The sequence below is a fragment of the Monodelphis domestica genome, chromosome 6 (assembly GCF_027887165.1).
Source record: "Monodelphis domestica isolate mMonDom1 chromosome 6, mMonDom1.pri, whole genome shotgun sequence".
Classification (NCBI taxonomy): Eukaryota; Metazoa; Chordata; class Mammalia; order Didelphimorphia; family Didelphidae; genus Monodelphis; species Monodelphis domestica.
In genome coordinates, this window is record NC_077232.1 from 277,237,198 (window position 1) to 277,260,962 (window position 23,765).

Genomic DNA, 23,765 nt, shown 5'->3' on the forward strand with positions numbered 1-23,765 from the left:
TCCATGGAGACTGGAACAACCTCCAGGAAGTGATGCAGAGCGAGAAGAGCAGAACCAGGAGAACATTGTACACAGAGACTAATACACTGTGGTATAATCGAACGTAATGAAATTCTCCATTAGTGTCAATGCAGTGATCCTGAACAATCTGCAGGGATCTAGGAGAAAAAACACTATCCACAAGCAGGGGACAAACTATGGGAGTAAAAACACCAATGAAAAGCAACTGCTTTACTACAGGGGTTGAGGGAATATGATTGAGGAGAGACTCTAAATGAACACTCTAATGCAAATACCAACAACATGGAAATGGGTTCGAATCAAGAACACATGTGATACCCAGTGGAATTGCGTGTTGGCTATGGGAGAGGTGGGGGGAGAGGAGGAAAAGAAAATTATCTTTGTTTCCAATGAATAATGTTTGGAAATGACCAAATAAAATAATGTTAAAAAAAAAAGAAAGTACTGCTAGATACAACTTCTCCCACTTAACCTAGGGCCTCCATGTCATTAAACCTTAATCTTGATTTCCTAAGTGTTAGTGTCTAAAGTTTTTGAGCTGAAATATAGACCTTGGGTGCCAGGATCAATGAAGAAAGGTTTCATGTTTTTGTCTGGCCTTTAGAACATCTCATCCCCACCCCCATGGAAACAGAGGAATTCAAATGGGATCATATGATGTTACAGAGAAATGGGGAAAGATGCTCTCCCCGATAAGTGGTAGACCAAAGTTGACTGCTTCCCTTAGATTTCAGAACCTCAGATATTGCCTGGTCTTGTTCTTTAATGGTTTACATTTGTCCCCTTGTGTTGGTTGCTTCTGCAGTGTGGGTGGTTGGGGGGGGTGGGAAGGAAAATCTAATGGCAGTGCTGTTGAAAATGTGGCCTCATTCATTTTAAGGAGCTTCTTTCATCCATATTTTTTTATAATGTTCATGGAGTACCTATTTGTGAGTTTTAAACTGTAAAATATATTTGTTTACTTGCAAAATACACTATGAGTCTTTTGTTTCTTAGAATCTTTCTCCAACCACTCAAAGCACTTTATTTTAAACCGCCCACAAATAACACTAACTTATCTCCATAGCACTCCTAGGTATAACATAATACTTTATAATATTCACATTTTACAACTGAAGGCACGAAAAGCTCTAGAGTTTGGAAGGATCCACAGGGACCATCCAATTTTATAACTAAAGAAACTAGCAAGTAGGTCCCTTGTTGAGGTCCCTTTTAAGAAGCTTCTGAGATAAGACTCGCACTTAGGTCCTCTGACTTCAGAACCAGAGCCAAATTCCTACTATATATATGTATGTATATATATATATATATATACATACATACATATACATATATATATATATATCCTTTAGTAATTGATTTTCTAACCCTTCCCTTCTGTCTTAGTATCAATTCTAAGACAGAAGGTTGGTAAGGGCTAGGCAATGGGGGCTAAGTGACTTGCCAGGAAGTGTCTAAGGTCAGATTTGAACCCAGGTTCTCCTGATTTGCCCAATAAATTATATTTACTAAAGATGTACTACAAAGCTCTGATGTTATGGGCATCCATTTGAGTCACTTTTGATTAGATGTCTTAGTTTATAAACATTTATTAAGTGTTTGCTGCATGCCAGGCACTAGGCTAAGTGTTGAAGATATAAAAGAAAGGCAAAGGCTATGTCTTCAAACTGTTGGAGGCATCTTTCACATCAGTGTATTTTTGGTTTTATTTTGTGGTTTTGGTTATGTATGACTTTGCTTTTACAACAATGACCATTATGGAAATGTTTTGCAAGACAACAAGAAGATGGAAAAAAAAAGAAGTTCTATATTTAGAGGAAAGTATTGAAGAATTATGAGTTTGAGAATAATGCACCTCAGCAAGTAAACCATGTTTATAAGTATCATTTTAAATATCAACCTCCAAACCATTTCTTTACTCTGGCCATGTACAGGTCCTAGGGTGAAAGAAAACTGAGCCAAGAGCCTAGAAAGAGATTTAACAGGCATCATTTCTCTTTCTGTATCCATTTTTGTTGGGGTTTGTGATTGTGGGAAAACCTGAGACTATCTATTAGGTTTGTTTTGTGTTCTTTATGTTACATGAAATAGGAAGGATACCAATGTGTACAGAAGTGATGGCCTGTGTACCAAAGGAAGCTGCTATAAACTTTTGCACACCCATGAAAATCTTTTATGTTAACATAATTGTATGCTGATGTTATTTCTCAGGCAAACACCACACCATGCTTTCTGTTCTGGGATCATCATCTGTCTCCCCTTTCACTGGAAACTTGGACTCTGCCCTTGGGTCCCCTGTCTCTGATAGATGAGTTTTCACCTTCCTTTGCTTCTGTCCAGATCTCTGTGACTTCTCACTCATAGTGCCTCAATTCTGTACTCCAACTCTTCCCAGCACCTCTTCGTGTTGTCACCCACTCTTGGGATGTAAGATCCTCGTGGGAAGAAACTAGTGTGTCTGTGTGTATTTGTATCCCCAGCACTTAGCGCAGGGCCTGGCATAGAGTAAGAGTTTAATAGATGTTTTCTTTATCTAATGTGGAAAAGATGGTGAGATAATGTCTGTATAGTTCTTGAAGTGCCTTAAAACAATTATGTTGTGAAAGTCCAAAGTGTTCTTACTCAAGTCTATTGGCTTTGAATAATAGTGGCATGTAAAGCCACTTGGTGATAGAGAGCTCAGAACATACAACCACATGATTGTCCCAGAACAATTCATTGCTGACATTTGTGATTCAGGTCATTGCATCCTTCAATTTAAGCACTTGTTGACATCAAGAAAGACAGACATCTTCTATTTTTCCAACACTTCTCCCTTACTCATTTTATACTTGTTCCTCACTTTCATCAGCATTTTATTCTTAGATTTTTTTCTTGTCTAAAATCTAGGTGGACTAGATTTTAGGCCCCTCAACTGAGGTTAACAATAATAGGAACATTATAGTTGTAATAATCATTATAACCTTCCCTAAACTCAATCTGTCATTATTAAAATGGTGGGGATGTAGTAAAATGCCAGTCAGGGTGATGTATGGTGCAAAGTGCATGCCCTGCAATTCCCCATGTGAGGACCTGGAAAGAATTCCAAACATAGGCTAATGATTTCTAATGATTAGCACTCTGGTCAATATGATTGATTCATCTAATCAATCCAAGAAATCAGTGGAGCTGAATGATGTTGCAAGCTCTCTCTCCTTGAAACCATGGATACCACAAGAAAGAAAGATAGATGGGAATAAATCAGAAACATCAAAAACGAACCTGCTAGAAATAGTTCTGTGTAGATGGTGCTGGTGACAAAAGTAGGAAAACTACAAGTGCCCATGAAATGGACTGAAACTACGAATCCTTTTTTAATGTAATAGTATTATACACAATAGAGTACTAAACCTGAAATCAGGAAGACGTGAGGTCAAATCCAAACACAGATACAAACAAGCTGTGTAACCCTGAGCAAGTACTTAACCTCTGCCTGCATTATTTTTATAATCTGTAAAATGGAATAATAATCTCACTTATTCCCCAGAATTCTTTGAAGACAAACTGATATGATATTTATAAAGGATTTTGCAGATCTTAAAGTGCCAGATAAATACCAGATTATTATTATTGCACATTACATTCCCTCATCCTGTGCTGTATACATCCACTTAGATGATCCACAGGCATCACAAACTTAGCTTGGCTTAATTGAAACCCAATAGCCTCTCCTTCAATATTCACTCCTCTTCTCTCCTACCCTCTTTCCACTAAAAGGGTCGATTTTCACTTTAAATCATATGAAACTGTCTCAAATAGAAACAGGCCAATTGTGTACTATCTTTTTTTTCCCCAACGACTATTTGGTTAAGAGACCCTGTGGGATCCAATGGAAAGATCATTGGATTTGGAGTTAAATGACTAAACTTTAAATCCTGGTTTGGCCATTTACTAGCAATTTACATTTTTCTATTTTTCTCAGGAATGAAATGTGATATGGGGTTCAGTGATCTTGGGCAACTCATTTAACCTCTCTGGGCCTCAGTTTCCTCATCTATAACAAAGAGGAGTTGGACTAGATAACTTGAAACTCTTAAGTCTACAAGCATATGAACTTTTCCCCCTTTTCTCTTGATACTAATAACACACGTGCTACCTCTCCCGCAATATAAGGTTTGATGACCTAAACTTCTGGTTTCTCTGAAAAGACTTGGCCTCTTTGAAATGAATTTCAACTTCCCATCTTCATTCATGAGACCTTGATTCATCATTTTCTTGCTCCTCCTTTTTCTCTAATTACAGAATTAGTAAGAATATTGACTATTTACTTACCAAGTCACTTGTATGCATTATCTCATTCCCTCCTGCCTTCTCCAAGGCCTTGCTCCAAGAAATGATCCTTTTTATTTTTTAAATAAATAATAATATTTATTATTTATTATATTATATATATTATATAAATAATAATAAAATATAAATAAATAAATAAATAAAAAATAATAAAAATTTATTTTATTTTATATCTACCTAAAAAGATTCCCAGATCAGGTAGGTGGTAAAGTAGTTAGAGATATAGGTCTGAAGTCAGGAACACTCATCTTCCTGAGTTCAAATCTGGCCTCAGATTCTTACTAGCTTAAGGACTCTGGACAAGTCACTTAACCTTGTTTGCCTCAGCTTCCTAATCTGTAAAATGAGTTGGAGAAGAAAGTGACACTCTATTTCAATGTCTTAGCCAAGAAAACTTTAAATGGGGTCATGAAGAGTTGGACATGACTGAAAATGAAAAAAAAAAACAACACAAACATTTTCAGATATATACACAGAAACAGAAATGAGCAGCAAATAACTAATGATGTCATTCTCAAGTAATCACAATACATTGTACATACTTACTTTTGAGATTTCAGAAATAATGTTTGGATTTATTTATCTTACAAATTACATGTAATAACAAATTTCCACATAAGTTTTCCTCCTTCTTCCTGGAGCTGGCTAGCAATTCAACCTGGGTTATACATGTATTATCATACAAACATGTTTCCATATTATTAATTTTTATAAGTGAAGAACCTTTTAAAGTTGAAACCTCAAAACATATACACAAATAAACAAGTGATAAATCATATGCTTCCATCTGTACTCTGACTTCAACAGTTCTTTCTCTGGAGGTTGATAACATTCTTTATCAGAAGTCCCTCAGAATTATCCTATATCATTGTACTGTTGATAATAGCCAAGTCCATCACAGTTGATCATTCCACAATATTGCTGTTAGTGTGTACAATGTTTTCCTGGTTCTGCTTATTTCACTTTGCATCAGTCCATGTAGAACTTCAGGAACAACGTTTGGAAGCTCAATATAAGAGACTGAAGTAATGCCCTCTTATCATAGTGACTGCAAGAAATTGGAGTCAGAGTTTCTTTCTTATCTCTTCTTCCTATCACAGTGGCAGCCAGAGGCCTGAGCCAGAAATTCTCTTGCCCCAGTCCCCAAAGTTAGTGCAAGTTTTCAGCTTATTAAAGCTAACTCTGCACTATGACTTTTGGGATGCTGTGTATATATTCCAAATGATATGAATGCACTCTTCTGCCCAGAAAGCTCCCTCTTGCCTTTAGGATAAAATGCAAACGCCTTTGTTTGCATTTTAACAGCTTTTACATTTAGATTTTAATTTATCTTTCCAGGTTTATTATACATTATTCTCCACATATTCTTTTCTACATTTCAGGCAAGCTGACTTACTTGTAATTTCCCCTTCTATATCACATTCAGGAAAATTCAAATCTAGCCTAAGATACTTCTAAATTGTGTGACAAGTTTAGAACTAGGCAAGTCACAATCTCCATTTACTTCAGTTTCCTCAACTGTTGTTATTGTTGTTGTTTTATAGTTTCAGTTGTGTCTGGCTCTTCCTGATCTCATTCAGAATTTTCTTGGCAGATATTAGAGCGGTTTGCCATTTCCTTCTCCATCTCATTTGACAGATGAGGAGACTGAGGCAGATAGGGTTAAGTGGCTTGCCCATAGAAACATAGCTAGTGAGTGTCTGAGACCAGATTTGAACCCAGAAGATGAACCTTCTGAACTATAAGCCACTGTGCCATCTAGCTGCCCTCCTCAACTGTAAAATAGGGTTTTAATAGGACCCACCTCACAGGTCATTTTAATAATTACATTAGATGAGATAGCATTTGCAAAGCTCTTAGCATCGTGCTTATCACATAATAGTAGTAGTCTCTCGGTAACCGAGGATGAGGATTGTCTTTGTGCGTTTTCATCTATGATAGATGAGTGTGCACAAAGACACTTGTGTGTGAAGGAGATTTAAGTGGAAAAGTCAATGCACAGAGACAGTCCCACTCTCTCGGCATTGGAAGCCTGGGTCCAGTGGCACAAAAAGTCATTACACCTGGAGACTTCCTCAGCTGCATTGGATGGCCGTGTTGTCTTTTGTGCTCCAACACACCCTAAGTACTCCACAGAGCTTTGCTGCGTCGCCATCTCAGCCGTTGAACCTTCTTATTGGTTTCTTCTGTCTGTTCAGCCGAAGCAGTCTTCACATGCTGGGTGAGCAAGGCCCTGGTTCACCAGGGGTCTACGACCTGATGGCTATTCTCACAAGGTTTAGCTGGCCTGTTGAAGCTGTTGCCCCGGTTGTGCATGCTGCCTCATGCTAGCAGCTACTAGGAGCCACAAGTGAGAGCCTATTATCACATAATAGGCATTTAATAAATACTCATTTCCTTCCTTCCAATCTTTTGCATACCCCTGCTTGGAATTCACTCTGTTCTCTCCTTACCTTTATGGGAAATTCCAAGTAGAGGAAGTGTTTCTTACCTCTCCCCCCACCCAGTTATTCTCCTCTCTTCTCCTTCCTCCCTTTCCTCCTCTCCCCTTTCCTTGTTTCTTTTCCTTTCCTTCTTTGTATCTCCACAATGCCTGACAAGTCATTGGCATTCACTAATTTGGGTTGGTGAATGAATAAACAAATAAACCTTAAGTTTAGACTCCTTTAGAAGTTATCGAAGTCCAATCCCTTCATTTGACAGATGAGGAAACTGAAGCGGAGGGATGTTAAAGAACTCCTCCAATGTGATACAGTTAGAAAGTGGCAGAACTGGGATTCCAACTCAGGTTCTTTGAGCCCATCTTCATAATCCCCAATTCCCCTGGACCACACTGTTTTACCAAACCAATCCAATCTTCTTATTGGTTCCAGTAGTCAGTAAATACTCTCAGCGGTGTATAAAAATGAGTGGGTCTCCATGACAGCAGAAATAGCAAATACACTGGGACTGCCACCCCTCCCCAATGTCACCCAAACAGTGTGTGTGAGGTATGGGGGAGCCCAGACCACAATCCTCAGGCTAGCACATTTCTCCTCACTGAGAGCATGCCCCACCTTCTTCAGTCGGCTATCAGGGGACAAGATCTATGAGTGGCGCCAGTAAGCAGTCATCTGAGAGGTTTAAGGAGACTTGAGCACAATAAAAGCTGCTTCAAATCATAATTCCAAATGATTAGCGCAGAAAACTTTCTTCCTTTCATTTTCACCCTATATCTTGGGCTTCAGCAAGGAAAGCCAGCTTGAAGCTGCAATCCACCTGTGCTTTTGACTTTGAAAAGAAATGAGGTAGGAGGAGTCCAAATGGACAGCAGCAACCCAGCAGCTGGCTCACGTGTTGGGATTTCAGCAAAAAATAGACCCAGGCTGGGTCTCCACGACAAAGCAATTTAGGGACAAACGCAGCCACTCGGTCTGGCTATTTAGACTACACAAATACAATCAAACTATTTGACCAAATTCACTGAACTGCCCCTTTTTTCTATATCCCTTCTTCTCTCAATCAGGACTAGCTTCATTTAACTGTGGATGGGGGGGGGGGTTGCTAGCCTAAATATCCAGATTCCCTGGGTAAATTCTGGTACAACCATTAAGGTAATCATTTAGGTACTAAGGAAAGATGCCAACTCTTAGACTTTAGGATCTACTCCCCACTTCCCACTCCTCAACTCCATTCAATGAAGCTGGACCTAAGTCAATACCTAAATCTGTAAGAATCTTTTTTAAAATCTTACTTTCTGTCTTAAAATTTATATTAAACATCAGTTCCAAGTCAGAAGAGTGGTAAGGGCTAGGCAATTAGGGTTAAGTGACTTACCCAGAGTCACAACACAGTTAGGAAGTATCTAAGTTCAAATCTGAAACCCAAGACTGCTCATCTGCAGGCCTGACTGGCTATCCATTGAGTCACCTAACTGCCTCTCCAAATAGATAGGGTCTGGAGCAATGGTTTCATTGATATAAGGAGTTCTTGGATGTCTTCTACTAATACAGATTCTATGAAACTTATAGTTTGGTGAGCATACATCTCTTCCTATTCCTAGAGGCATAATGAGAAGTCACTGGGATGACAACAAAATCCCAAGAAGTTCCTCTATGGCATAAGGACTAAGCATCTCACCATTTCCTGTTTTCCAGTGCCAGTTTGGCCACTTACTATTCATGTGACCTTGGCCAAGTTGCTAAATGACTCTATCCTTATCTCTAAATTGAGGTTGATAACACTGACTCTACCTAAGGTCACAAGATGGTATTGAAAGTAGAATGATATCATGTAAGAGAAAGGTCTTGTTATGGCACAGTATAAATGTCAGCTATTACAGTTTTATAGCATTATAACCATCATCTCTTTTGATCAGTGGCTGTGGGAGATAGGCTATATACACTTAATGGTCTTCAAGGTGAGGACCAGGTAGTACAATGTCCATTTTACAGGCTCAGAAAAATTTAATTCAATATTTAACAAACACCTAGTTCCCCATCACTATAGCAGAGAACCTTGCTGGAGGCTATAGCATTGTGATAGGGTTCCAGAATAAACATTAAAGACATCTGGAAGAGAAGATATGAAAGGCAGGGAAATATCTCAGACTTAATTAATAAAAAAGTAATTAAGAGAACATTAATAATTACTCTCCCATCTATACAAAATCCTTATGAGTCATCTCTATATGAATCAGGGGTATGCATGATGACAGTATTAATAAGAACTAAGCAGGCTTTCACAAGCAGTATTCAACACTGGACCCCATCATTATCATCTTACAATTAACTGAAAGGTGGAGAGAATATAAGATTTGTAATCCTATTGGCTCCTTCGTGCAGTCTCCTGCATCTTAATGTCTTAATGAAGTAATAACCACAAACTAGTTGTGGGGCCCTGGGCAAATTATGGAATTTAACAGATTGCACTGGGCTTTATTGCTTGAATACAAAAAAAACTGATTCCATAAGATAAAATGCCTCCTTGTGGGCTTTTATAACAACATGTATCCTATTCCTATATGCAGTCTATTTTTAGATCTTAATACAAAAAGGTGTTAAGTAACTATAAAGGTCAAATTAATCACAAAACTATTAAGTAACTAACAAAAAATGAACATAAAGAAGTGTTAAGTAACTCAAAATATATAATCTAATCAAAAAAGATGAGAACTAAAGAATGGGCAGTCCTGGAGACAAAGCCTCTGATGTGATTGGTTGACGTGAAAATTTAGAGGAGGGGATACAAGAGTAAAAGGTCTATATATTTGGCTCACTTCCTCTCTCTGGTACCTTTGGCAGCAGAGAGTTGGCTGGTGGCAGAGTGCTGGGCCTTTCAACATCTTGGCGTGGCTACAAGCTATTGTCTGGTTCAATGGTGAGTTTCTAGCTGAGTTTTTTCTCCTTTACTTTCCAAACTTATCCTCTTAGAAGCCTCTAATCTCCTTCAGAGACCTAGCGGTGGAAATCTTAAACTCCCCCTGGCACAGGCCAGGCGGGAGAAATCCTATACCCTCTTCCCTCATTCTCCTTAAATTCTTCCCTCTATATTAATTAAAATTACCATAAATTTCCAGACTGACTTGGGTATTTTATTTGGGATTTTTTCCCTGGCAACCAATTAATTTAGATTTTAAGTCACAACCCTAAAATTATCTTTACACTAGGGGATACAAAGTCAAAGAACATAACAATTTCTTCTCATAAAAAGTTCACATTCCAATCAGCTAGTGTGATTTTTACCTCAGGCTCTGGCAACTCAGACTGGAATTCCTGACCAATTAGAGAGCAAAATATAAGCTGCTAGGTGGTATAACAGAGAGAAATCATCCAGAAGAATCGGATTCAAATCTGGTTACAGACACTTACTAGTTGTGTGACCTTAAGCAAGTCATTTAACCTGTCTGCCTCTGTTTCTTTGTCTGTGAAATGCAGATAAAAATATCATCAGCCTATGAGGCTTGCTGTGAGCATGAAATAACATAATATTTGTAAAGCACTTTGCAAACCTTAAAGTTCTTTAATTAATTTATTTGACTGAAGTCAAATAAATTAATTAAAGAACTTTAAGGTTTGCAAAGTGCACAGGATTTGCAAAGAATTGATTGACAGCCCTTAAGTCTCAGATTTCTCCAAGAGCTGGCTGGGTAAGAATTCCAAGTTATTGAAGGGAACTGTCTGTCTGGAACAGAAGGTCAAGCCTGAAGAGTGTGGATTTGGACTCTCCCTGGACAAACTCATCTTGTAAACTGTCTGCATTAAATTAAGATCAAAAGGATTAAGAAGATCCCCACACATTCTGGTGGACTGAGTGATTTTGGAGGAGCCTTTCTCTCTCTTTCCTGGAACATCTGAGGTCCCAATAGCTGGATTCCTGTTACATGACACACCAAGGACTCTGTGTGTGAGATTCTGGGTTCCCTGTTGGACTTATTCTTAGAAATCTTTAGTTGAGTTAATTAGACAGGTAAAGCTTAGGAAATTAACTATAGTGGGTTAAATATCTTGGGGCAAATAGTCAGATGCAAACCTTTCCCATTTTCCTTCTCCATCATCCTTTCTTTGTTAATCAACTCATTTGTTTAAGTGTGTTTTTCCCCTTTTGTATAAATCTTTCCCCCTTCCTAAATTCCCCATAACAGAAGTGATTTATACAAGGCCACATAGGTAGCAAATAAAAGAACATAATTTCAACCCCTTTCCTCTAACTAAAAATCCAGTGTTATTTCCTACTAATCTACTAACCTTATACAGCAGTTAAAGAGTTTAGAAAGGTACCATGGTAGGTGTTGGATAGGTACAAAGGACATAAATACTTAGAGGAAATTAAGCAAGAGATTAACAATGAAATTAAGCCCCGAAGGAAAGAACAAGAAAGGGAATAGCTTATGAAAGGAATGAATGCTAGCATGGACCAAACAGAAATCAATAACCTCATGGGGCTGTAAGAAATATTAGAACAAAATTAAAAGGTGAAATAAAAAATCAGATGAATATAAACTGATATAAAAAACGACTAATCGAAAAAACAGATCAAAGAGAAATAAATTGAGAATGACTGGATTCCCCCAAGCCAAATCTAGACACTTGATTTTAAGAAAGCACTGTGCTTTCTGCACACAAGAGAGTGATTCATTCATCAGCTGTGCCACACCCATAAGTGAGCAGATGGGAGAAATACTTTGTTCAGTTTCTACTTGGGACTGAGATGGTAAACAAGAGTGTTCCCTGTTTTAGAGAAAACACTTTGTAGCAAACACTTTAATTTAGAATCTTATCCCTAAGGACCCAAGTAAAAATAAGTTCCTCCTTTTACCCAGTTCAAGAGGAATGATAGTGTATTTCAGGTCTTTTCAACAAATACCTTTTGTAAAAATATACTTGATATTAATTGGGTTTAAGAGTGATGATACTAGAAAGATCACACCAATCCCTAGAACCGTGAAGCTGAACTTCAAGTAGCTTTAGAGTATACATTGGCCACATCCTGGTGAAACAGTCTCAGAAGAAGAGATAAACCATCTGAGTGTAACTATATCTGCTAGTGAATTAGGGGGGTGTCTACTCTAAGTATATGAAGAGTTACTCTGATGGACTGGGTATAGGAGAACAATTTGTTCCAATGGCCATGAAGGCAGCTGAAGCAGGCTCTGTGAAGCATTTGGAGTTTGGTCAAATATCGAAGACATGGAGGCCATCCAGTATATCCCAAGCCATCCTTAGTTGTCTTGACTTTTGTTTTGCCACCAGACCTAAATGACTCGGAAAGAGTTGTGCAACTCTGCCTCACTTATATCCAATTCATTCCCAAGTGAACCACCTATACTAACATTGGTCCTCTTTGAAAACAATATTTGAAAGTTCACTAATCCCTTAAACTGAACCCTGGCCTTTCTCTATGTATTCAACCAACCTAAGTGAATTTGGGTGGGGAGAGTTAAGTCCAAAACTTCCTTGTGCCATACTAAGGAGAGCTTTATTTTGTTTTGGTTTTTTTAGAGAAAAGACAGTCTGTATTTAAAGACAGTTGACCATGTGGGCAGGGCAAAGAAAATAATCATAAACATAATGCTACTGTAGATAAAGGTGGGGAAAATATACTTTGTTGGGAGTGTAGTATCCACCCATTCTAGTTATTTAAATGGAACATTCAGGAAGGGAACTAGATTGCTTTAATCACTAGCTTGGTGCCTGGGACAACTCACTTTAGGCCCTTCCTTCACACAGGTAAAATGGAGTTAATATTACCTGGCCTGATGATTGCACAGGGTAGTTATGAGGTTAAATGAGGTAATAAATGGGAAAGCTCTGCAAATGCTGGGAATTATTGTTAATTATTTACTTATTCACCCTTCCTTTATAACAGAAACCATGCTCAAAGCAGTTTTGGTCTTCACCAGAGTTCATAATATCATAAATTTAGACCTGGAAGGAACCTCAGAGGCCATCTTATCCACTCATTTTGCATATGAAGAAATCAAAGAATGGGAAGTTTAAATGATTTGTTCAAGGTCACATAGGGAATCATTGTCAGAGGTAGAATTTAGACCCAGGTCCCCTGTGTCCAGAATCACTGCTCTTCCTCCACCTATCTACCTATCTTTCTAGAACCTGTCTCTATATTCATTTATTTGTTATCTATGAATTCTACCTGTAAACCTTAAAATTTCTTAGACTTATAAATGTTGGAAATTTCACCATTGGGAAATTTCATACTTGAAAAATTTCCTACTGATAGTCTATTGGAATGTGAACCCCCCTTTTGGCATGGGAGGGTCCTTCTACTCCCTACTAAAGATTACTTTAGGACAGAAACCTTTTGCTGAACAATAGAAAGGGCTTTGACCTATGCTTAAGCATAGAACAGGAAGTTCTTTGAGTCATGATTGATTTTAGAATTGATACAATAGAGATACTTGGAATGACAGAACTAGGTCTTGGAACTTCCAATCTCCACCCTACTCAGGGTAACAGGATTTAGGAAGGGCTGTAGCAAAGGATGAAGATTTAATTATTTGAGAATATGACCTTCAACAGATACGTGCAAAGCCACAGACCTCTGGGCGGTCCTGGGTTAAGCTAGAGCCATCATTGGCACAGGGAAGACATGGACAGTGATTGGTAGATGTGAGAACTGAGGGGAGGGAACTTGGATGGTTTCCTTAAATATAGCGGGGTCTGAGGACTGAGAGGTTGGAGAGGTTTTGCTCTGAGAGGTTGTGCTCTGAGAAGCTTGCTCTGAAGGAAGCTGGAGGTGGAGGCCCCTGAGACTGTTTCTCCATTTTGGTCACGTGAGTGATAGGGACTGATCTCTTTTCTTTGCCTCAGCTATCTAAGGGCTTGGGCCTTTTGGCCCAGCCTAAACAGAAGGGGTATTTAAGCCCTATTCCCTTCTCTCCCCTTTCTCTCTCTCTCTCTCTCTCTCTCTCTCTCTCTCTCTCTCTCTCTCTCTCTCTCTCTCTCTCTCTCTCTCTCTCTCTTTCTCTCTCTCTCTCTCTAATACCTTTCTTCCTCCTGTTTGTAATTAAACTCCATAAAAGGTTGACTGCTGACTTGAGTTTTCATTAAGGAATTACATAGCTGAATTCCTTGGTGACCTTAAATTAATATATCAGTCTTTTAAGTGATTTCCTTGTCACATACCTCATTTCTCACCCAGAAAAATCACAGATATATTCCATATTTTTAGACATGGAAAAAAACCTCCTAGATTAAGTTGTCTCTCAAATACCTCTCTAATTTACCCAATCAAAAATTAGTGAAGATATGGAGAAGAATTTAAGGACATTAGGGCTGAGAGGAATGACCACCTACTAAAAAAAAAAAATCTTGAATTTGGCATTAATGTGGCAAAGGATATTTTATTTCATTTCACCCTTATGAGAAAAGGTACTCACAAGCTGGTGTTACAATCAGTAAGCAAGTACAAGGAGTAGAGCACTCAGGCTCCCTTTAATCCCAATCCCTAATGAGAATCAGTCTTTCCCTTTATTCACCATTGGCAAGTTACTAGAGTTACAATCTAATGTGTAATTAGGATCTGTACCCTAAAACTACAACTCCCAGAATCCCATTCTCCTCACATTCCGTGCTGATGTAGGAAGGAAATATATTTTGGTGTAGCCCAGCTCTTCCTAATTGGGTTTTTTATACTTCAATTTCCTTTCATTCCTCCTACTTCAAGTGATTGTTAATAAACTTTATGAAATATAATCCTTGGAGTGTTGGATGTTAATTTAAATCTTACATTTATGGTGACCAGAAGTGAGGTTTAGAACCCTTAATTTAAAAAACCCATGTTTCTCTTGCCACAGCCTTCTTTCCCTCCCCCTACATGGAACTCCAACTGCTAACTGCCTGGGAGATCCTTGCCATTACCGCTCCTATTGCTATTGCCATGGCTGGTAGAGTATTAATCCCTCTTTTCCTTGCATTGCTAACACCTGAATACAAAGCCCAGTTATTTCTTTTAGGCAACAATCATCCTCCTAAAGGCTTTTACCTGAGGAGATGCTTCCACCCTCTTAACTCCTCCCACCACGTGAGTCTCAGGCATGTAGTAGCTTGGGGCTAAAGGGTTTTTTAGACTAGCAACAGCCTAGCAGCTGAACATGAACTCAGAGGTGTGCAGGAATTCATAGGCCCTTTCTATGCTGTCTACCCCCATTTACCTCCAAGGTTGATTTTAATCTAACCCAAGAGGGCTTCCATGCTCCTGGCTGTGAGGGGTGGGGACTGAAGTGTCACATGGCTCTCTGGGGAGAGGGGAACAAAGTTTACTCTTCTAAACAGGAAGTAGATTTGCAACCAATTTAATAAGTAGAAGTGCTGGCATGGCCCTGCCTATATCAAACAGCTCTCATTCCGGTAGAGCATTATGGAGCTTGCACAGCTCAAAGTTTTAGGGCATTTTCTCTCACTGGTTCTTGTAATTAGATTGAGTAATTCTGAAATTCAGGGGCGGGGGATATTCATCTCCCTATACCCCTTTGCCCTTTAGACCTGCCCAGTCTCTGCAACACATCCAATATGGGATTCATCCACACTATGCTTAGTGTGGGTATGGGGAACCCCAGAGATGTAACCAAAGGAATCTAGATGGATGGTGTGAAAGGGAACTGGGCCGACTAGGCCCACGAACCCAACATAGATAAACACCCCTCCTAGGCCAACGAACCCAACATAGATAAGCACCCCCTCTAAACCCACACACCCTGAGTGATGGACACCTTGACCTCCCCACCCCACCAACATACCCAACATAGATAAGCACCCAACATAGATAAGCACCCCCTGAGTGATGGACACCTTGACCCCCCCACCCCACATGATAACCACCTTGATCCCTCCACCTTGTGTGATAACCACATGGACCCCTGGTAAGCTCCATGGGTATATAAGCCTGCCTTAAATTTGCTTCGGGGAGGACCTGCCTTGGGCTCCTCCCCACGCGTGTGTAACTGAGTTACAATAAACCACCTCTCTGTGCTGATTGCAGCGTCTGTTCTGTTCCTTTGGCCCCTAAACGGACCCTAACATATGGGGGCTCGTCCCAAGGGTGTCCAGGAACCACAGACGGAGAGCAAGAGACCTACGCCGAGCAGGTAAGCCTCCGGGACCCCTATTGGCTTTTTTTGAAACCGAAACTTGGGTTATGGTTTGAGTGTGTGAGTGAATGAGGGAGCGTGACATTCTTTCTGGCTGGAGGGAAACCCCGTGAAACGCATACAGGCAAAGGGTGGCACTTTGTGCTCCAGGTCGGGGTTTATACGACACACCTGTCCTAAGCGTCACGGGTCCATCCCGTTCCGGGGTGAGGGCTTGCCCACGACTCGGTTGAACTCCAGACCTGTTTCTGAGTGTGGACTTGGCGGTACCGCGGTTCTGTCTCCCCAGCAGGGGCCCAGCCGGGAAACCGAGGAAGCGAATGCCATCCCATTCACCCCCTCCCGCCACCCCTCTCCCTACCCTGCCCTCTCCCAACCCTACCCACTAGTTTCGGTTTCTACCAAATCTAGGTTCGAGTCCTTTCGCAGTGTCCTGAGTTCGAGTCTCAGCTTGACACTGCGATAAACGGGGTGTTGGACACGGGAAGAGGCGCCCTTCCCTCCCCAACGCATACCCCACAAAATCCTGCAGGTACGGGCCCCAGGTTCGAGTCCTGAGGCTACCAGTGGGTTACAGTCCCGCTACTGGCCCCAGGTTCGAGTCCTGAGGCCACAGTCTTTCAGTGGGTTACAAATCCCACTGGCCGTTAGGTGGGCTAGGGTCCCACTTGTTGTTAGGTGGGTTTGAGTCCCATCCGTGTGGGTTTGAGTCCCGCGCCGGTGCACCGACTGAGGGACGCCTCACTCGGCCGCCGGCACATGGGTAGGCCCAAATTTAACCTTAATTTGTTTGGGCTACCCCCCCGTCGCAGACACACTAACTCGGCTGACGGTCCCCTTGATTTCTTCCTCACCACGCGTGGTCTTCTTTTCCTTACCTTCCTTTCTCTCCTTATCTGTATTCTCATCTTCCTTCTTACTTTCACTACACAGGAATGGGTAATTCTCAAAGCCAGCCTATCGACCTGGTCCTCCACCATTTCGGGGATTTTAAAAATAGGGCAGCAAGCATAGGCTTAGAAGTGAAGAAAGGGAAACTCCAAACCTTTGTTAATGCGGAGTGGCCCACATTTGGAGTAGGCTGGCCCATTGGGGGTACATGGGATAAGGCCATAATCTCAGCTGTGAGGGCAAGAATCCTCCTCCCCGGAAAGGAGGGGCACCCTGACCAAATGCCGTACATCCTCACATGGCAATCCCTAGCCCAAGATCCCCCGCCTTGGCTCCAGCCCTACACGGACCTGGTTCAGGCCTTGGCACTCACCCTAGACCAACGAGCCGCCGCCACCTCTGGAGGCAAACAGCCGGACCCCTCGGCACCCCCTGTCCTCCCAGCCCCTGAAGAACCTCTGTTGGATCTTCCCCTACCACCTCCCTATAATCCACCGGCCCCCTTTTTACCCCATCCCCCAGGGGAAGCCCAAGCACTACCCCTGGGACCAACCTCTCCTCCCCCAGCCCACCGGACAAGGGGGCGCACCCCCCCGCAGGAGGGAGCCGCCCAACCATCCTCCACGGTGGCCCTCCCTGTCCGGGCGGTGGGGCCCATGGTCCCGGGAGGACCATTAATGCACCAATACTGGCCCTTCACCTCCTCTGACTTATATAATTGGAAACATCAGAACCCCCCTTTCTCGGAACACCCTCAGAAACTTATAGACCTCTTGGAGTCTGTCTTCTTAACCCACAGCCCCACCTGGGATGACTGTCAGCAGCTCCTTCGCACCCTTTTTACCGGCGAGGAGCGCGACAGAATCCTAGTAGAGGGGCGTAAGCTGATTTTGGGAGACGACGGCCGCCCCACCACTGACAACGCGCGGCTTGAGGCCGCCTTCCCCTCTAACCGACCTGACTGGGACTTCTCCACGGAACAAGGTAGGGAGCGTCTTCAGTCCTATCGCCAGAATCTCCTAGCGGGCCTCCGTGCAGCAGCACGAAAGCCTACTAATCTGACCAAAATTGGGGCAGTTAGACAAGGGCCAGAGGAGACCCCGGCAGCCTTTCTAGAACGCTTGCAGAACGCCTTCCGGATCTACTCCCCCATGGATCCCGCCGCCCCCAGCAATCAAACCGCCATTTTGCTAGCCTTCGTTAACCAGTCTGCTCCAGACATCCGGAAAAAGCTGCAAAGGGTGGATGCCTTCACAGCACAATCCCTGGAGGAGCTCTTAAAGGTGGCAGAAAAGGTCTATAACTCTAGGGAATCCCCCGAAGAGAGGGCAGAACGGCTCAGGCAGGAAGATTTGCTTAGGCAAGACCAGAAACTCTCTGAGCAACGCTCCAGAGAAGACCGAGCACATAGACAAATGCTTAGGGCCCAACAAGATGCCACCCGCATATTGGCAGCAGTCCTTCAGCCCCCACCAACCCGGGCAAACACCACCTCAGGGAAATCTTGCTATTTCTGTGGGAGGCCAGGTCACTGGCAACGTGAGTGCCCTCAGAAAGCCTCCGGCACCAGGGGACGGCAGAGAAGGCCCCCACCTACGAACAACCGATCTGGTAGGCCGGCCCTGTCCTTTAGTGATAGGGACTGATGGGGTCGGGACTCGGGCCCCCTCCCCGAGCCCTGGGTAACTGCTCGTATTGAGGGGACTGCCGTCCCCCTCCTAGTAGACACGGGGGCAGAACACTCAGTTCTCAAACAGGCCTTTGGGGATGTAACCTCCAAGTACTCCGTGGTTCAAGGGGTAGCCGGCTCCCGCCCCTACCCCTGGACCACGGAACGAACAGTGGACCTTGGTTCCCACACCGTCTCCCATTCCTTTCTGGTCGTCCCTGATAGCCCCGCACCCCTTCTAGGCCGGGACCTCCTACACAAACTCGGCGCCTGTATACACTTCCACCAGGACTCAGTATCGATCACAGATGCCGAAGGGACTCCCCTCACTATCCTTACAATGGCCCTCCAAGATGAGCACCGCCTTTTCTCTGCCCCTACCTCGAAAGACATTCCTCCACACATCAGACCCTGGGTAGAGGCCTACCCAGGAGTGTGGGCAGAGGTTTCCGGTGTGGGGCTAGCAATCCACCACGCCCCGGTAGTAATCCCCTTGAAGGCCGGATCTGCACCAGTACGGGTTAAGCAGTATCCCATGCCGCTAGCAGCACGACAGGGCATCCAACCACATATTGAAAGACTTATGAAAACCGGGATACTTATTCCCTGCAAGTCCCTATGGAATACCCCTCTCCTGCCAGTCAGGAAACCTGGATCCGGGGACTATCGCCCAGTCCAGGACCTTCGAGAGGTCAACAAACGAGTGGAAGACATCCACCCGACTGTCCCCAACCCCTACACCCTACTCAGCAACCTACACCCCTCACTCGCCTGGTATACCACTCTGGACTTGAAGGATGCCTTTTTCACACTGCCCCTGGCCCCTGTAAGCCAACCCATTTTTGCCTTTGAGTGGCGCTCGCCAACCTCCCAGGTCGTCTCACAGCTGACCTGGACCAGGCTCCCCCAGGGACTGAAACTCAGCCCAACACTCTTCAGCGACGCACTAGCGCGCGATCTGGAAGAATTCCGCTCCAGCCATCCGGACGTGACCCTCCTGCAGTACGTGGATGATCTCCTCATTGCATCACCATCCGAAGAGCAATGTAAAGAAGCCACCCGTGCGCTCTTGCAGTGCCTCCAGGATGCCGGATACCGGGTCAGTGCCAAGAAAGCCCACATAGCGCGGACTGAGGTAACGTTTCTGGGGTACCGCCTCAAGGGGGGCTTCCGGTGGCTCACGCCAGCAATGACCCAATCTATTCTGGCAATCCCCACCCCCTCCTCTCCAAGGAAAGTCCGGGAATTCCTCGGCACGGTAGGATATTGCCGCCTATGGGTTCCCGACTTTGCCACCATAGCGAACCCCCTCTACCAGGCTGCTAGGGAATCCAGAGAATGGACCTGGACACCAGAAATGGACTCCGCCTTTCGGAGGCTCCGAACGGCCATGCTGAAGGCACCAGCCTTAGCCTTACCCGACCCTGAGAAGCCCTTCCTCCTCTTTGTGGATGAAAGGCAAGGGGTGGCCAAGGGAGTCCTCACCCAGAGGCTAGGACCATGGGACAGGCCGGTCGCTTACTTGTCCAAAAAGATGGACCCGGTTGCGTCAGGGTGGCCAGCGTGCCTCCGCATAATTGCGGCAGTTGCCTTACTGGTCAAAGACGCAGACAAGCTGACCCACGGCCAGGCACTGACGGTAGCCACGACCCACGCCATAGAAACGGTCCTACGACAGCCTCCGGTCAGATGGCTCTCCCATTCCAGACTCACCCATTACCAGTCCCTGCTTCTCAATGAACCCCAAATCACCTTCAAGGTTACAACAGCCTTAAACCCAGCCACCCTGCTACCCTCGGGGGAGCAACTAAGCCTCCACTCCTGTCAGGAGATACTGGTGGAGGCAATCTCGGCCAGGCCAGACCTCAAGGATACACCATTACCCAACCCAGAACTTGTTTATTTTACTGATGGGAGCAGCTTCATCACTCCCTCCGGGGCCAGGGTAGCAGGGGCAGCAGTAGTCAATGATGAAGGAATCGTTGTTTGGGCGGCCAAGCTCCCGGAAGGGACGTCAGCTCAGCGAGCCGAACTTCTCGCCTTAGAAGCAGCCCTACGAGCGGCAAGAGGGAAACGTGTAAACATTTACACAGACAGCCGCTATGCATTTGCCACCTTGCACGTTCATGCCCCCATTTACCGCGAGAGGGGATACGTAACATCCACCGGGAAACCGATAGCACACCTACGTAACATCCAGGAACTGTTAGGGGCTGTGTGGGAACCCCGCCAGGTCTCCGTTATACACACACCAGGCCATCAGAAGGGGGACTCCCACCCGGCGCTGGGAAATAGATGGGCGGATGAAGCCGCCAGGAAGGCAGCAATCCAAGCCCCAATGCCCTCAGTCCTCACCCTAACCTCATCCCTTGATGGCCTCCCGGTCCCGACCCCTCCCTCAGAACCGGCCCCGTACTCAGAGGAAGACCGGATATGGGTAGGGAAACAAGAGGGAGCAGCTCCAAGGGACCACGAGACATACTCCCGAGACAGGGAGGGCAACCTCCTCCTGCCCCACTCGGCAGGCTGCCTGTTGGCTACCCACCTCCACTGCCTCACCCACTTAGGACACCGCAACCTCCGGGAGCTTCTGCGCAAGGGGTGGATAAGGTTCCGCGGAATGGACTCCTTCCTTGAGGAACTTGCCCGCAATTGTACCACCTGCCAGCTTGTACAGCCTGGGAAACCGACCCCGGCCCCAGGAACCCGCCTGCGAGGAACGCGACCCTGCGAGCACTGGGAGCTCGACTTTACAGAGGTAAAACCAGGAAAATTCGGGTACCGGTACCTCCTCGTCATGATCGACACCTTCACAGGGTGGCCGGAAGCCTTCCCTACAAAAACTGAAACCGCCCAGGTAGTGGCCAAACACTTCTTAGAAGACATCATCCCCAGGTATGGGTTACCCGCTTCCCTAGGATCGGACAACGGTCCGGCCTTTGTTAGCCGAACCATTCAGCTTTTGGCGAAAGGCTTGGGGGTAAATTGGAAATTGCATTGCGAGTATAGACCCCAAAGTTCAGGGCAAGTGGAGAGAATGAATCGGACCCTAAAAGAGTTTCTTACTAAACTCACTTGGGAGACTGGCCGGGACTGGGTGACCCTCCTTCCCTTGGCCCTTTTTAAAACCCGTAATACACCAGGCCCCCTATCCCTCACCCCTTACGAAATCCTTTATGGCTCCCTACCCCCGATACTCCCCTCCACACCGTCCCCCGAGAAGACACCTCCCCACCTTCGAGATTTTATTCTCTCCCTGTCTCAGATACATCAGGACCTGTGGCCACGTCTTCGCGCCAGGTTCCAGCCACCCCCTGCTGAGCCACACAACCTCCAGCCAGGCGACTGGGTGCTGGTCAAGAGACATCGGAAGGAAACTCTCCAACCCAGGTGGAAAGGACCGTATGTGATCTTGCTGACTACCCCCTCAGCTATCAAGGTGGACGGGATAGGCCCCTGGATCCACCACTCGCACGCTCGACCCACCGCAGCACCTAACCCGGAGTGGCAAGCCAAGATCCACCCCCACAACCCTCTGAAGCTGACGCTTAGCCGAATCTAATGGCTGGGAGGCCCTACCTCCTCTCGTTAACCCTAGCTCTCCTCCTCCGTAACATTGCATTCACCTCCCCATCTCTGATGCAATGCCCAGAGGGATACACTTTCATACGCAGTCGAGACCAAGGCTCCAGTTGCGTTTTGTGGTGCAGCATCCGGAACTCCGTAAAACTTGTTCGCTACCCAGAAATATGCCCCCCCTTAATCCCATGGACCCCCTTCCCCAATGCAGTCTGCTTGGCCTGGGACGACTCAGGAGATTGCGTCTCCTGGATGGCCGAAACCACTGTTCCAGTCGAGACCACTGTGGCAGTCGACACCACCGTTCCTGCCGAGACCACTGTTCCAGTCGAGACCACTGTGCCAGTCGACACCACCGTTCCTGCCGAGACCACTGTTCCTGCCGAGACCACTGTTCCAGTCGAAACCTCCGTTCCTGCCGAGACCACTGTTCCTGCCGAGACCACTGTTCCAGTCGCCCCTATGGAATCAGTGGACCCAAGGGCCCCCCGTGTAACCAGTGGGGCACCGGTGGATCATATTACGCATGCCCCAGTTAAGAAACATTGGGACCACCTTCAGGATTACGAAAAGGCCGGACCCCGCCTCGCACAGCGCAGGACCACTGCAGAATCTGCACCAGCAACCAGAGCCCAAGACTAGGCTTAGGACAACACCCACCCCCCCGGACCCAACCACGCCCGCCCCGACCCACGGGGTAGTCATATGGCATCAGTACACCAAATCCTCTTGCGCGGGGACTGCTATGGCCATCAGCAGGAACATTACGGGGCATTACATCCAGCCCTACACAGGAGACCCATTGGACTCAAGCCAAAAGCTCCCCAAGATATTGACCCTTACCCCTACCCCCCCACTAACCCTCACCCCCCCGAGGTCCACCGCCACGGATATCGGCTCCCTACCCCCCTTGCTCCTTGCGGCAATCCCTTTCCTTGCCCTAACCAGGACCCGATTCCCGATCATCCTGATCCTCCCCCTATCCCTCGCCCACGCAGCGGGGAATTCGAACCCCAGGCTGGACCCGTACCTCGATTTACTCGACGGCACCTTCCTAGCCCTGAACAACACCCGGCCAAATCTCACCTCCTCCTGCTGGCTGTGCCTCACCCCGTCCTCGTACCTCTCGGGGTATGGCCATAACCTAGCCCCTTCCAACCTGTCCATACTCGACCCAGAAAGCTCCACTCTGGATTCTAATTGCAATTGGATGGACACCACCGTCGGGGTAACTGTTGAAATGGAAGGAAAAGGACTTTGTGTGGGCCAACCCAAACCCACCGACCAGAAGATCTACACCTCCCTCTGCGCCACCACCATGGCCTTGGGTTCCGTACCTGCCGACTCATATCTCCGCCCTCCCACTGGCACGCGATGGGTATGTTATTATTCCGGACTACAACGATGTGTCTCCGTCGCATACCTGAACACGGGCCAGGAGTTCTGCGTACCCGCTGTTATTGTCCCTAGAGTCCTTTACCACTCAGAGGACGAGATCCCCGGGGCCCTGGAACATGCAACCCACCGCCAGAAAAGAGCAGTCGTAGGCCTGACTATAGCAGCTATCTTAGGGGTAACGGGAGCAGCCACAGGAATAGGGGCCCTCGTCTACCAGGAGGTTGGGTTGCAACCCGTCCTGACCTCAATAGACAGCGACATTAAACGCCTTGAGGACTCCATTAAGTTTCT